Source organism: Mus caroli, unplaced genomic scaffold (genome assembly GCF_900094665.2).
Source record: "Mus caroli unplaced genomic scaffold, CAROLI_EIJ_v1.1 scaffold_10891_1, whole genome shotgun sequence".
Lineage (NCBI taxonomy): Eukaryota > Metazoa > Chordata > Mammalia > Rodentia > Muridae > Mus > Mus caroli.
Genome location: NW_018389562.1, coordinates 40482 through 42663, shown reverse-complemented (window position 1 = coordinate 42663; position 2182 = coordinate 40482). Strand labels below are relative to the sequence as shown.

The window sequence follows — 2182 nt, the reverse complement described above, 5'->3', positions numbered from 1 at the left end:
TCTCTGCTTCCTGGGTATGAATGAGATGGGACTGGCTGCCTCAAGCTCCTGACATCAGATGTGTCCAGAGGGGATCCTGACAATATTGTGTGCATTAGTATATTAGTTACTCCTATGATGTTGGGGGAGGGGCATATAACACCAGAAATAAGTATTGAGCTGGCAGAGGACTAAGCAGGCAGGGAGGTGTAAAAAGAAGTGGGAAGGATGAAATATTAATGGAAGAGTAATCCTGCAGTTTGGGCCAAAAGGAGAGAAGAAAAGGAATGCAGTTAGGGGGCCCAGTGCAATCCTGTCTGTCAGGGAAGTGAAGCACAGAGACTGTGAAAACCAGACCAGCTCTTTTGCTTCTTCTGGAAAACACCAAATGGTTGATGGCGCTGGTGTAGGAGGAGGGCCTGGAGGACCAGGCGACCCAGTATTAGGAGGCTGCAGAGGATTCCACAGAGGTCTTATGGTCTTGGTCGCAGTCTTGGTCGAGGCTATTGCCATGATTGACGCCATGGGGCTTGTGGTGGTAAAGCTGAAGACAAAGAGTGGATCCTCATCACCAAGCTGGCCCACCTGGTTAAGGACATGAAGATCATGTCCTTGGAGGAAATCTACCTGTTCTCCCTGCCCATAAAGGAGTCTGAGATCATTGACTTTTTCCTGGGTAAATCCCTAAAGGATGAGGTTCTGAAAATCGTGCCAGTGCAGAAGCAGACTTGGGCTGGCCAGCGGACCAGGTTCAAGGCATTCATCCCAACTGGGGACTACAATGGTCACGTTGGTCTTGGTGTTAAGAGCTCCAAGGAGGTTGCCACTGCCATCCGAAGGGCCATCATCTTGGCCAAGCTTTCCATTGTCCCTGTGAGGAGAGGCTACTGGGGGAACAAGATTGGCAAGCCCCACACTGTCCCATGCAAGGTGACAGACCACTATGGCTCTGTGCTGGTGCTTCTCATCCCTGCCCCCAGAGGCACTGGCATTGTCTCTGCTCCTGTGCCCAAGAAGCTCCTGATGATGACTGGTATAGGTGACTGCTACATTTGAGCCAGAGGCTGCACTGCCACCCTGGGCAACTTTGCCAAGGCCACCTTTTGTGCCATTTCCAAGACCAGAAGCTACCTGACCCCCACACTCTGGAAAGAGACTCTGTTCACCAAGTCTTCTTATCAGGGATTCACTGATGAGCTTATAGAAACCCACACCAGCGTCTCTGTTAAGAGGATCCAGGCTCCAGCTGTGGCTACCACGTAAGGGTTTTTATATAAGAAAAATAAATGAATTAAGTTAAAAAAAACACAAAAGAAAAAAAGAAAACCAGACCAGCAGTGTTCTAAGGATAGAAAATGAAAGAAGAGGGAATAAGGAGAAAGAGAAGGGGTGGACAAGACAGAGCTATCAGAGGTGCCCTGCTAAAAAGAAGGGGTGGACAAGGCCAGGGGTAGGTTGGGGTGTCCAACGAAGCTGACACTAAAAGAGAGAAGGGGTGGACAAGACTAGAGAGGAACATATGTGCTCAGCTAAGCTGACATTGCCAGTGAAGCACAGATAACTGTCAGAAAAGCTCACATGCATGCCCTGAAGACAGACTGGAGGTAATGTGGCTCTGCATGCAGACCTCTACGTCATGTGGCACACTGCTCAAATCTTTCTCTTTTTCATCACCAAGTGCCATTTTAGTTGGCTCTTTGTAGACAGGTAGCAAGAAACTATTCTGTTGGAATCCAAAAGATAGATCTTTGGCTCTAAAACTCCAGTGACAAATGACTGGGGGTGGTTGCTGGTTAAAGCCTTTGCTATACAAATGTAAGCATAAAACGTTGTACCACTTGTAGGCATGATGGTTTTGTGCATGGTGTAAAGGTTATCTTTGTGTTATTCAAATGCCGATTTCTCTGCCCTAATAACGTGTTTCAACCGGGACAGGGCCTTGCAATGCTTACAGCAGGAATGTCCAGTCTCAAGTTTGAGTAAACAATGCTTACCATTTATTCTATGCATTGTCAATAAATGCTGATCACCCAATGGCTGGACAAAAGAAAGAATAGGGCTAGACTTCTCCCATCTAGGGGAAGGAGGAAGGGAAGGAGGGAGAGAGAGAGAGAGGAAAGGAGGGACAGAGCAGAGAAAGAGGGAGGGAAGGGGAGAGAGAGAGAGAGAGAGAGAGAGAGAGAGAGAGAGAGAGAGAGAGAGA

The 2182-nt window shown here is 48.0% G+C and overlaps 1 pseudogene; it reads left to right on the top strand.

Annotated features, from left to right (window-relative positions):
• Positions 1-367: 367 nt before the first annotated feature.
• On the top strand, positions 368-1242 carry LOC110288167 (annotated as a pseudogene).
• Positions 1243-2182: the final 940 nt, after the last annotated feature.